The sequence below is a fragment of the Bos grunniens genome, chromosome 3 (assembly GCF_055505025.1).
Source record: "Bos grunniens cultivar Pamir isolate PY7600 chromosome 3, Bosgru_T2T1.0, whole genome shotgun sequence".
In the NCBI taxonomy this organism is placed as follows: domain Eukaryota; kingdom Metazoa; phylum Chordata; class Mammalia; order Artiodactyla; family Bovidae; genus Bos; species Bos grunniens.
In genome coordinates this window covers 72,951,605-72,964,018 of record NC_141167.1, presented here as the reverse complement: position 1 = coordinate 72,964,018, position 12,414 = coordinate 72,951,605, and the positions used below count along the sequence as shown (strand labels likewise).

At 40.6% G+C, this 12,414-nt stretch overlaps 1 protein-coding gene across 5 annotated transcripts in view; it reads right to left on the bottom strand.

Moving 5' to 3' along the window:
- TLCD4 (TLC domain containing 4) overlaps window positions 1-12,414 on the bottom strand; it is a 117,917-nt gene that overhangs the window by 97,252 nt on the left and 8,251 nt on the right. The window lies entirely within an intron of this gene.

Sequence of the window (12,414 nt, the reverse complement as noted above, 5' to 3'; positions counted from 1 at the left end):
ATTAGCTAACAGTTCTATTGGTCAACAATTGGGCTGAACTTGGCTGGGAAGTTCTTCAGCTGGTTTTGTCTGAGCTCACTCATAGGGTGACAGTCAGCTGTGACAGTTTGGCAAGGGTTGATGCTCTGAAGTGTTGTCTCCATCTGTCAAGGCCAGCGGCACGCACACGTGACTTGTGCTTTGCTCATCATTCTGCTATTTCTACCTTGAAATTCTTAATAATTATGAAATAAGAGGCCGTCCTGGGCCTTGCACATTATGTTGCCAGTCATGTTGGTGGTTGGTGGTTGGTACTGGATGTCAGCTGGGCATCTTTCTCCACGTAGCTTCTCATCCTTAAAGAGACTAGCCCAAGTTTCTTCACATAATGGTAGAAGCTTTCCAAGAGACTGATAGCAAAGCCTGCAAGGCTCTTGAGGTCTAGGCTCGTAATTGCCACATCATTACTTCTGCTGCATTTTTTATTTATTTATTGGCTGCACGGGTTTCTCTAGCTGCTGTGAGCAGGCTTCTCATTGTGGTGGCTTCTCCTGCTGTGGAACACGGTCTCTAGGGCACCAGCTCAGTAGTTGCAAGGAGGTGTGTGTAGAGGGACAGGATGAGTTTGTGACCATTTATTGCAATCTATCACCAATGGGGTACAAGTTTAAGGAGAAATGAAATCATTTCAGTCTTGGACATCTGGTGATTAAGGTTTTACCAGTGATAAATCCATGCAAAGCTGTCTACTATTCATATAATATAGGTTTAGAATATAAAAGAGAATCCTGGTTGGGCATACAAATTTGAAAGCTGTCAGTATGCAGGAGATAGGTTTCTGAATAAACAAATCAGAACCTCAAGCAAGACTGTATTAGTTCAGGTAAAGGTAAACAAAGAGATTCGGTCAATCCCTCATACCACCAAGATGTCTCAGTGCACCCTTCTTCCCATACAGCTCAACATCTCTCCAACAGGAGCCATCTGTGGGCCTATTCATTTCCATAGCCAGTTCAAAGTCTACTCTCTCTGGGGAAAGTAGAGCCTTCTCTTTCCAGATGTCCAGATGTGACTACATACAGTCCAATGACTTATAAACCAAAAAATATTCACTTGATCCCCACTTTCAACCCAATCTGTAATGGTGGATCAGGAATAGAATACAAACTTCCATGTGAAAAATGAAAGAATGGGAAACACGTAGCAACCTGTAATCCTTAATAGTTTTCTCTCCAGACAGAAACTTTTGCCCTGACTGTGGAAGACATTCCCTGATGAACCCATCTGGATGCCTTGGTTATGCCTGCAGACCCCTGGGTTCACTCTTTGGGAGGTTCTTCCATGTCCACCATTCACCAGGATCAAGACTGAAGAGGACCTTGGAGACTAGCATTCCCAGAAACTCCTTGAGAACACAGTAAATGGCTTTTGCAAGGCAGATTTATGGTTTCTTTAGTAATGCAATTTCCTTAAAAAAAAAAACTTTTAGGCTTTTGTACTATTCATATCCAGTTATGTGTCAAAAATGATGCCAAAGTTCTTTTATGGACCTAGCTCTTAAACTAGCTTATTCTATGGTCTACCCATTCCTCTTTTCATTGTTTTAACGGTGGCTACTTTGAGGTAATCTTAAAAAATAAGTAAGTGTTAGCACCCTTAATCTGATCTTTGCTGAAAGGCTAGGTTTCTTTCTTTGTCAGAGGATCTTAATTCGTTGTTGTTGTTCACTTGCTAAGTCATGCCTGACTCTTTGTGAGCCCATGGACTGCAGCATGCCAGGCTCCCCTATCATTCACTATCTCTCAGAGTTTGCTCAAATTCATGTCCATTGAATCAGTGATGCCATCTAACCATCTCATCCTTTGCCGCCCTTTTCTCCTTTTGCCTTAAATCTTTCCCAGCAGCAGGGTCTTTTCCAATAAGTTGGCTCTTAACAGCAGGTGCCCAAACTATTTGAGCTTCAGCTTCAGCATCTGTCCTTCCAATGAATATTCAGGGTTGATTTCTTTTAGGACTGACTGGTTTGATCCACTCAGTCTTTTCCAAGACCACACTTTGAAAGCATCAATACTTCAGCACTCAGCCTTCTTTATAGACCAGCTCTCACATCTGTACAAGACTACTGAAAAGCTTTAGACTATACAGAACCTTTGTCAGCAAAGTGATATCTCTGCTTTTTAATACACTGTCTAGGTGCATCATGGCTTTCCTTCCAAGGAGCAAATATCTTTTAATTTCATGGCTGCAGTCACTGTCCACAGTGATTTTGAAGCCCAATTTTCCCCTTCTATTTGCCATGAACTGATGGGACTGGATGCCATATTAGTTTTTTGAATATTGAGTTTTAAGCCAGCTTTTTCACTCTCCTCTACTCCCTCATCAAGAGGCTCTTTAGTTTCTCTTCACTTTCTACCATTAGAGTGGTGTTATCTGCATATTTGAGGTTGTTGATATTTCTCCCTGCAATCCAGATTCCAGCTTGTGACTCATCCAGCTCAGAATTTCACATGAGGTACTCTGCATATAAGTTAAATAAGCAAGGTGACAAAAGACAGCCTTGTACTCCTTTCCCAATTTGGAGCCAGTCTGGTGTTCCAGGTCCAGTTCTAACTGTTGCTTCTTGACCTGCATACAGGTTTCTCAGGAGATAGATAAGGTGGTCTGGTATTCCCATCACTTAGAATTTTCCACAGTTTCTTGTGATCCACACAGTCAAAGGCTTTAGCATAGCCAATGAAGCAGTAGATGTTTTTCTGGAATTCCTTTGCTTTCTCTATGACCCAACAAATGCTGGCAATTTAATCTCTGGTTGCTCTGCCTTTTCTAAACCCAGCTTATACATCTGAAAGTTATTGCTTCACATACTGCTGAGGCCTAGCTTGAAGGATTTTGAGCATAACCTTACTAGCATGTGAAAACGAGCACAGTTGTACAGTAGTAAATTGTAGTCTCCAGTATCACTGTCTGTACAATCCCATGGTCAAAGATGTCTGTCGGGCTATTGTCCATGTGGTTGCAAAGAGTCACACACAACTGAGCATGAGAAATCTTAATGGAAGGGCTTTAAAAATATATATATATCTGAAAAACAACCTTTATTCTCCTGTTTGCACTACAAAAATAGTTGGATTTTCTAATCCTGTGAGGCCCAAATTTTCTATACACTCTATTTCCTTCCATTTCTGTTTACAAAACCCTCATTTCTTATATGAGCTCATCTCTTTCTCAAAAAATCTTGCTAAAGTCAGCAAGGACCAACCATCACACATTTATTTTCTGGTTCTTCCCAAATGCTTCCACTAAACTTCTGCCATAGAAAGATGGTCAGGCTTCCAAGTTGACTAGGTAAAATTTCTACCAAACACTTTGCAATGGTATTAAAAGGATCACCAGTTTTCCAACCTGAAAGATCTATTCCTTCACTGTCAATTGTCTGATTGTTTATGTAATGCCATATGTTTTAAGATTCTGTTAGAAGTTTCCCATTTCCAGGTATCAATTTTTATATTAAATGCTAAATTGCTGTGATAAAGAGGCCCTAGAAGTCACAGACATAAAGAAAGTGAAAGTTTCTTTCTTTCTCAGATACTAGTTGGGCCTAGACTGACACAGCATCCAGTGTTATGAGGTCATTTAGGAACTGGATTCCTTCTACCTCGTTTTGCATCCCCTCCTACCATGTCTTCCCCACTTTTGTGCTGCAGTGGGTCACAGACATGTCCATGAAGGAGACAGAAAGGCATCTAAGGCAAGCCATGTTCTTTTAAAAAGAGTAAGGCAAAAGATTTTCTCATCACTTCTAGTTATATTCCACTGGCAAGAACTTAACCACAAAATCATACCTAGCTGCAGAAGAGGATAAGAAATGTAACTGCCAAATGAGTGAGCATGTAACCATAGAGAAGATAATGGATTTTACGGTGAAAATCATTTACCTTAGGAAAAAAGATACACAAGGTTAAGAAACCTCAGAAATAAAAATTAAAAAGCTAAAGTGTAGGGGGAATGGTGGTATAAATAAAGCTTTTCTTTCTTAGAGAGGAAAAAAAATGACAGTCTGAACAAGGAAGAAAGGAAGGAATGGAAGGAAGAACGGAGAGAAGGAAGGAAGGAAGGAAGAAGAAAGAAGGAAGGCAAAATTATCTAGCTGGTGGGTACCCAAGTTCCCATTTTATTTTTTCCAATGTTTTCCTGAATATATTTTTAAATATGTGTGTGTGTGTTTTATGAGAATTAATAGAGAAAGAAAGGCCCAGGAAGACTATGAAGGTAGAGTAATAGTGATATGAGGAGACTCAGTTCAGTTCAGTTCAGTCCCTCAGTCATGTCCGACTTTTTGCAACCCATGGAATGCAGCACGCCAGGCGTCCGTGTCCATCACCAACTTCCAGAGTCTACCAAAACGCATGTCCAATGAGTCAGAGATGCCATCCAACCATCTCATCCTCTGTCGCCCCCTTCTCCACCTGACTTCAATCTTTCCCAGCATCAGGGTCTTTACAAATGAGTCAGCTCTTCACATCAGGTGGCCAAAGTATTGGAGTTTCAGCTTCAACATCAGTCCTTCCAGTGAACACTCAGGACTGATCTCCTTTAGGATGGACTGGTTGAATATCCTTGCAGTCCAAGGGACTCTCAATAGTCTTCTCCAACACCACAGTTCAAAAGCATCAATTCTTTGGCACTCAGCTTTCTTTATGGTCCAACTCTCACATCCATACATGACTACCGGAAAAACCATAGCCTTAACTAGACCTTTGTTGGCAAAGTAATATCTCTGCTTTTTAATATGCTACCTAGGTTGGTCATAACTTTCCTTCAAGGAGTAAGCGTCTTTTCATTTCATGGCTGCAGTCACCATCTGCAGTGATTTTGGAGCCCAAAAAATTAAAGTCAGCCACCGTTTCTACTGTTTCCCCATCTATTTGCCATGATGTGATGGGACCAGCTGAGTACGTCAAGTCTCTATACTGTCACCCTGCTTATTTAACTTATACGCAGAGTACATCATGAGAAATGGTGGGCTGGAGGAAGCATAAGCTGGAATCAAGATAGCCGGGAGAAATATCAATAACCTCAGATATGCAGATGATACCACCCTTATGGCAGAAAGTGAAGAGGAACTAAAAAGCCTCTTGATGAAGGTGAAAGTGGAGAGTGAAAAAGTTGGCTTAAAGCTCAAAATTCAGAAAACGAAGATCATGGCATCCAGTCCCATCACTTCATGGGAAATAGATGGGGAAACAGTGGAAACAGTGGCTGACTTTATTTCTGGGGGCTCCAAAATCACTGCAGATGGTGATTGTAGCCATGAAATGAAAAGACGCTTACTCTTTTGAAGAAAAGTTATGACCAACCTAGATAGCATATTCAAAAGCATAGACATTACTTTGCCAACAAAAGTCCATCTAGTCAAGGCTATGGCTTTTCCAGTAGTCATGTATGGATGTGAGAGTTGGACTATAAAGAAAGCTGAGCGCCGAAGAATTGATGCTTTTGAACTGTGGTGTTGGAGAAGACTCTTGAGAGCCCCTTGGACTGCAAGGAGATCCAACCAGTCCATCCTATTGGTTGGAGATCAGTCCTGGTTGTTCACTGGAAGGACTGATGTTGAAGCTGAAACTCCAATACTTTGGCCACCTGATGTGAAGAGCTGATTCATTTCAAAAGACCCTGATGCTGGGAAAGATTGAGGGCAGGAGGAGAAGGGGACAACAGAGGATGAGATGGCTGGATGGCATCACTGACTCAAAGGATGACTTTGGGTAAACACCAGGAATTGGTGATGGACAGGGAGGCTTGGCGTGCTGAAGTTCATGGGGTCGCAAAGAGTTGGACATGTCTGAGTGACTGAACTGAACTGAACTGACGGGACCAGATGCCATGATCTTAGTTTTCTGAATGTTGAGCTTTAAGCAAACTTTTTCACTCTCCTCTTTCACTTTCATCAAGAGGCTCTTTAGTTCTTCTTCACTTTCTGCCATAAGGATGGTGTCATCTGCATACCTGATGTTATTGATATTTTTCCTGGCAATCTTGATCCCAGCTTGTGCTTCATCCAGCGCAGCATTTCTCATGATGTACCCTGCATATAAGTTAAATAAGCAGGGTGACAATATACAGCCTTGATGAACTCTTTTCCCTATTTGGAACCAGTCTGTTGTTCCATGTCCAGTTCTAACTGTTGCTTCCTGACCTGCATATGATTTCTCAAGAGGCAGATCAGGTGGTCTGGTATTCCCATCTCTTTCAGAATTTTCCACAGTTGATTGTGATGCACATAGTCAAAGGCTTTGGCATAGTCAATAAAGCAGAAATAGACATTTTTCTGGAACTCTCTTGCTTTTTTGATGATCCAGTGGATGTTGGCAATTTGATCTCTGGTTCCTCTGCCTTTTCTAAAACCAGCTTAAACTTCTGGAAGTTCACAGTTCACATACTGTTGAAGCCTAGCTTGGAGAATTTTGAGCATTACTTTACTAGCGTGTGAGACAAGTGCAATTGTATGGTAGTTTGAGCATTCTTTGGCATTGCCTTTCTTTGGGATTGCAATGAAAACTCACCTTTTCCAGTCCTATGGCCACTGCTGAAATTTTTCAAATTTGCTGGCATATTGAGTGCAGCACTTTCACAGCATCATCTTTCAGGATGTGAAATAGCTCAACTGGAATCCCATCACCTCCACTAGCTTTGTTGGTAGTGATGCTTCTTAAGGCCCACTTGACTTCACATTCCAGGATCTCTGGCTCTAAGTGAGTGATCACACCATCGTGATTATCTGGGTCATGAAGATCTTTTTTGTACAGTTATGTGTATTCTTGCCACCTCTTCTTAATATCTTCTGCTTCTGTTAGGTCCATACCATTTCTGTCCTTTATCGAGCCCATCTTTGTATGAAATGTTCCCTTGGTATCTCTAATTTTCTTGAAGAGATCTCTAGTCTTTCCCATTCTATTGTTTTCCTCTATTTCTTTGCACTGATCACTGAGGAAGGCTTTTCTATCTCTCCTTGCTATTCTTTGGAACTCTGCACTCAAATGGATATATCTTTCCTTTTCTCCTTTGCTTTTTGCTTCTCTTCTTTTCACAGCTATCTGTAAGGCCTCCTCAGACTATCATTTTGTTTTTTTTGCATTTCTTTTTCTTGGGGATTGTCTTGATCCCTGTCTCCTGTACAATGTCATGAACCTCCATCCATAGTTCATCAGGCACTCTATCAGATCTAGTCCCTTAAATCTGTTTCTCACTTCCACTGTATAATCATAAGGGATTTTATTTAGGTCATACCTGAATTTTCTAGTGGTTTTCCCTACTTTCTTCAAGTTAAGTCTGAATTTGGCAATAAGGAGTTCATGATCTGAGCCACAGTCACCTCTCAGTCTTGTTTTTGCTGACTGTATAGAGCTTCTCCACCTTTGGCTGCAAAGAATATCAGATTTTGGTGTTGGCCATCTGGTGATGTCCATGTGGAGTCTTCTCTTGTGTTGTTGGAAGAGGGTGTTTGCTATGACCAGTGCGTTTTCTTGGCAAAACTCTATTAGCCTTCGCCCTGCTTCATTCCGTATTCCAAGACCAAATTTGCCAGTTACTCCAGGTGTTTCTTGACTTCCTACTTTTGCATTCCAGTCCCCTATAATGAAAAGGACATCTTTTTAAGGTGTTAGTTCTAGAAGGTCTTATAGATCTTCATAGAACCATTCAACTTCAGCGTTTTCAGCATTACTGGTTGGGGCATAGACTTGGATTACTGTGATACTGAATGGTTTGCCTTGGAAACAAACAGAGATCATTCTGTTGTTTTTAAGATTGCATCCAAGTACTGCATTTCGGACTCTCGTTGACCATGATGGCTACTCCATTTCTTCTAAGGGATTCTTGCCCACTGTATAGATATAATGGTCATCTGAGTTAAATTCATTCCAGTCCATTTTAGTTCGTTGATTACTAAAATGCCCACATTTACTCTTGCCATCTCCTCTTTGACTACTTGCAGTTTGCCTTGATTCATGGACCTAACATTCCAGCTTCCTATGTAATATTGCTCTTAATAGCATCGGACTTTGCTTCTATCACCAGTCACATCCACAACTGGGTGTTGTTTTTGCTTTGGCTCCATCTCTGTATTCTTTCTAGAGTTATTTTTCCAGAGATCTCCAGCAGCATATTGGGCACCTACCGACCTGGGGAGTTCATCTTTCAGTGTCCTATCTTTTTGCCTTTTCATACTGTTCATGGGGTTCTCAAGGCAAGAATACTGAAGTGGTATGCCATTGCTTTCTCCAATGGACCATGTTTTGTCAGAACTCTCCACCATGACCCATCCGTCTTGGGTGGCCCTCCACGGCATGGTTTAGTTTCTTTGAGTTAGATAAGGCTGCAGTAGGAGAGTAGAAAAAGAGTAATATGAGGAGCAGTATGATTAGTATGAGGAGAGTTGGAAGAAAAAAATGGAGTCGTGGAAGTCAGTCAGAGAAAAAATTCAGTGGCCTGAATGAAGACAAAAAAAAAAAAAATTAGAAAAGGAGATTTTCTTTGGGTTTAATAATCTAGCAGTTACTAGAGAATAATTATGGCAGAAGCTAGATTTCAGTGAATTAAGAAAAAAAAAAAAAAAACTAGACAGCAAGTATGGAGTAGTCTTTAACAACACTGACTTTATAGGAAAGAAAAGACATGATGGTAACTAGTTATGACTGGTTCCACTAGCATGTGGACTAACATAAGAACCAGTCTTCAAGGCTGAGTTGGGGTATTGGGTCCTAGAGACCAGGGTGGTTCACAGTTCTAGCTGTCCAGCATATACATAATGTACATCTTAAACAGTAGTAACCCAACAGAGCTCTCTGATCCTCGGAATAGATTATGGATGTAACTAGTATGCACAGGGCACTGTCATTCTAGGACAAGCCCTGTGTCAATCAATACCTGACTTCTGTAGTGCTGGGAGGACCAAGTTTCTTCCATATGCTGAGAGGAGCCTCCATATACTTGAAGTCCACCAAAAACAGGCTGCCTAGCTACATGTCCAGGATGACTGCCTTTCAACAACTGAAAAATAATTGTTCTATGCACACCAGAAGGCTTCAGTTCTATGAAATAGCCCAGTTGCTTAAAAATAGACTGGGAGTGGAAAAACACTCTGGCAAAAGGATAGAAGGTGTGGTTGGGCTGTGCAGGACTGGTAGTTTAAAGGACTTCTGCCGAGCCAGGCCCAGTGAGGGAGGGTTTTATTGATTGTGCTTTTATTTTTTAATGGGAAAGACTTCAGCTTTAGAGGCTAAAGGGCAAAAATACAATGAGAGTGCACAGTTAAAGATTCAGGACAAAAGGCATAATTGATGGAGGAAATTGACCATAAAAGGTTTTGTTTCATTTATAGTACCTTTTTAGAAAGGGAAATTGAGAGTTGTTTTTTTTTTTCCTAAGTTAAGACACAGACATTCCACAGTTCCCAGGAAAACATAAATGAAGTATCACAGAGTGTTAAGAATTTCTCAGGTTCATTTATTTTTTAACTTGTGTGTGTGATTATTCATGTCTGACTCTTTGTGACCCCATGGACTGAAGCCCGCCAGGCTTCTCTGTCCATGGAATATTCCAGGCAAGAACAGTGAAGTGGGTTGCTACTTCCTACACCAGGGGATCTTCCCAAACCAGGGATCAAACCCAACTCTCTTGACTCTTCTGCACTGGTAGGCAGATTCTTTTACCAATGTGCCACTTTACTCCAAAACAAATATAACCAGCAAAGATCCCACTGGAGCACTGGTGTAGAGAAAGGAATCTTAAGTTTGGCAAACAGCCAAGCCATCTGAGATTTCTATCTTAAAAAAGGTTTTCAGTAAATTGTCAAGCCTGTTTGTAACAAATTGAGAAGTAATTCACAGTGAATAGAGTACCTAATATAGATGAAAAATGATTAGGATATTAAATAAATTGTGGAGACGCTGAGAAGAAACCAGGTTACACGTCACAGCAAGAGCTATATATCCCCTGTTGTAAAGTATACTCAATATTATTCACACAGAATTTTAGGGAGAAAAATAAGACTAACCTTTAAGAGGCACATCTGTAAGTTTCATTCTTCTTATCTCCTTCTTAATGTAACATGTTCTCTGTATTTTCTGCATGAATTACTTTCCCTAAGTAACATCACTATACTCCCGAAGCCACTAGATGGCCACAGTACATCCACAGGAAGTCAAATCAAAACATCAGTGGTGTTGACTTAGCACAGTAGAGCCTTAAGTTCCTCACCTACAAAATGGGGATAATAATAGTACTTAAGTTCATAAGATGGTTGCGAGAGGTAGTTGAGAAGCTATACAAATGCCTACTAAATGGCAGACTGCTTGTTTGACTGTGTATATGAATTTTGTTTTTTCATATAAAGTTAAGGAATAATGTATAGTCAGATAAAGGAATGAAAACATAATTTGTGTGTTTCTATCAAGGACAATCAATCTGATTTTGATACTGACCATTTGGTGATGTTCATGTGTAGATTCATCTCTTGGGTTGTTGAAAAAGATGTTTTGCTATGACCAGCAGGTTCTCTTAACAAAACTGTTAGCCTTTACCCTGCTTCATTTCATACTCCAAGGCCAAACTTGCCTTTATTCCAGGTATCTCTTTACTTCCTACGTTTGCTTTCCAATTCCACATGATGAAAAGGACTTTTCTCAGTGTTAGTTCTAGAAGGTGTTGCAGGTCTTCATAGAACTGGTCAAATTCAGCTTCTTCAGCATCACTGGTTGGGGCATACACTCAGATTACTGTGATGTTGAATGGTTTACCTTGGAAATGAACTGAGATCATTTTTGAGATTACATCAAAGTACTGCATTTCAGACTCTTCCGTTGACTATGAGAGATACTTCATTTCTTCTAAGAGATTCTTGCCCACAGTAGTAGATATAATCGTCACCTGAATTAAATTCACCCATTCCCATCCAATTTACTTCACTGATTCCTAAGATGTCAATGTTCAATCTTGCCATCTCCTATTTGACCATGTCCAATTTACCTTGATTCATAGACCTAAGGTTCCTATGCAACATTGTTTACAGTATCGGACTTTACTCTCACCACCAGACACATCCACAACTGAGCGTTGATTCCGCTTTGGCCCAGCCACTTCATTCTTTCTGGAGCTGTTACCAATTGCCCCCTGCCCTTCCCCAGTAGCATACTGGACACCTGGGGGGCTCATCTTCTAGTGTCATATCTTTTTGCCTTTCATACTGTCCATGGGGTTATCCAGGCAAGAATACTGGAGTGGGTTGCCATTTTCTTCTCCAGTGGACCACGTCTTGTCAGAACTCTTCACTGTGACCCATCTGTCTCAGGCAGTCCTGCAGAGACAGCATGGTTCATAGCTTCATTGATTTACACAAGCCCCTTTGCCATGACAAAGCTGTGAGAGTTGGTCCACAAAGAAGGCTGAGTGCTAAAGAATTGTTGCTTTCAAACTGTGGTGCTGGGTAAGACTCTTGAAAGTCCACTGGATGTCAAGAAAATCAAACCAGTCAATCCTAAAGGAAATCAACCATAAATATTCATTGGAAGGACTGCTGCTGAAGCTCTAATATTTTGGCCACCTGATGCAAAGAGCCAACTCACTAGAAAAGACCCTGATGCTGGGAAAGATGGAAGGCAAAAGGAGAAGGGGCTGGTAGAGGATGAAATGGTTAGATAGCATCACCAATTCAATGGACATGAATCTGAGCAAACTCCAGGAGGTAGTAGAGGACAGAGGAGCCTGGCATGCTACAGTCCATGGGGTCACAGAGTCAGACACAACTCAGTGACTGAAAAACAATAATAACAAGTTAAGGACAAAAAGTTCTATGGAAGCGGAAAACAACTTGAGAAAGACAGAATAAAGGGCAGATATACAATGAAGAAGAAAAGATGGATTTGATGGAGGTGCTGGTCAGAGGCTCTGGGAGGAGGAGGAAGGGTTGGGATGAGGAGAAAATTAATTCAGCAGATTTCAAAGACAAGCAGTGTTACGTGAAAAAATGGAATTGTTTCTTTATAAGTCTAAAACAGAAAATATGGTAACTTTGAAAATTAAGAGCTACTTCTATTGTGGTTGTCATTAGTCAATAGTATAATGTGGTATGGTACTTACCATGATAGTTTGGAATACATTTATAAATAAGATTTTAATGTCTTGTTAAATTTGGAACTGATAAGGCATTCTGGGTGCACAGGCTAGGGCAGGGATTTATAAACATACCTGGAAAGGCATAGCTGAGATAAACGGACATAAAGTGAGAGAAAAAAAATAGCATATCTAGTCATTTCACTGCAAGTATATTGAATCAAGTGTTAAGATGAATTTACAGTAAAATGACTAGACACACTAATTTTGTTCTCTCACTTTATGTCCAGAGAGAGAGAGCAGCATATATTTGTCTGTCAACCTATC